The following is a 1,153-nucleotide window of genomic DNA, read 5'->3' as shown; positions in this document are numbered from 1 at the left end:
CCGTACCAAACCAAATGGCGGTACGGGGTGTGCTCGGCCCGTAAGCTGTGAGACTATGACTAACTTTATTTTGAGTACGTCTAATATGCGTAATTGAAATCTCCCATGGGTTCTCAGAAATCAGTAACTGAATGTCACACACAAGAGTCCTATATGGAGAGCGGTACCCATGACTCGTATTTAGCATCAAGACTGCCTGAGCGCAGTCGAACTCGACCGTAATGGGTAATCCGGTCCGATGAAGAGCAAGATCAAGGCCTTCTCTGCACGCCATGAGCTCTGCCTCTAGTCCGTCATCACATGTGGTGATCTGCCTGCATGCAGTAAAGATAATAGAACCGGTGTCGCCACGTAGCACCATTCCACCACCAGCCGCCGTTGTTTCATTGATGTAGCTCCCATCTATATTTAATTTGGTCCAGCCATGGGCGGGCGGCGAACGGGGCATGTCCAGTCGCTGATCCTTGGCCTGTTGCATGTCGCTGCTGCTTTTGCTAGCCAGTACGTGCACCACCATTTTACCGTTCTCAATATTCCCCGATGGAAGCTGGTGAATGTACAAGAGCGATAATCCTAGACTTACGTACCTTTACGAAACGTTTTATGTAAGGCGACTGCTAGGCGCCGGCGCGCCGGCCGAAATTTTCGGCCGGTCGGCCCCCAGCCGTAGGATTAGGCCACCTCCAACCGTTAATTTCCCCCTATTAGCTTCTCCTCTTGGCATCTGGCTCTGCGTTGACCAACAGCTCCCATCCATGGCAGACTCCACGCTCGCCGCTGCCGGTGCTCGTCCTTGGCTGCCCGTCCTTGCTGGCCAACAGCACACCCGCGCTCATCGCCCCGGCCACCCGCGCTCATCGCCCCGGCCGCCCGCGCTCGCCGGCTATCTGCTCTTGTCCTTCAACAGGTCGCCCTCATTGCAAGCAGGCCTGCTGCGTCCGATGCAGTAAGGAGATGTCGTCTTCCCAAGCATCATGTAGTCGTTCGTAGCGTTGTCGGCGTGGTCATGGCAACCTCGGCCGCCGGTTGCAGCATCCCGAGCTGCCCATGGTAGTAACTCCGATGATGTCGTGTGGCCATCCGAGCTGGTGTTGGTTCAAACAAAAATAGATGATGGATGTAGCAAATTATGTTGCTGGATGCAGCTCCGTCG

At 55.0% G+C, this 1,153-nt stretch overlaps 1 long non-coding RNA gene across 1 annotated transcript; it reads right to left on the bottom strand.

Moving 5' to 3' along the window:
* Positions 1–93: 93 nt before the first annotated feature.
* LOC119344320 lies at positions 94–1,144 on the bottom strand. The gene is made up of 2 exons (XR_005166577.1): positions 588–1,144; positions 94–494 (listed from the first exon to the last, which is right to left on the bottom strand). It is a non-coding gene; the product is annotated as an uncharacterized LOC119344320 (long non-coding RNA).
* Positions 1,145–1,153: the final 9 nt, after the last annotated feature.

This window comes from Triticum dicoccoides, unplaced genomic scaffold (assembly GCF_002162155.2).
Source record: "Triticum dicoccoides isolate Atlit2015 ecotype Zavitan unplaced genomic scaffold, WEW_v2.0 scaffold163963, whole genome shotgun sequence".
Taxonomy (NCBI): Eukaryota; Viridiplantae; Streptophyta; class Magnoliopsida; order Poales; family Poaceae; genus Triticum; species Triticum dicoccoides.
The sequence above is the reverse complement of the archived record's forward strand: the minus strand, read 5'-3'. Positions and strand labels throughout refer to the sequence as shown.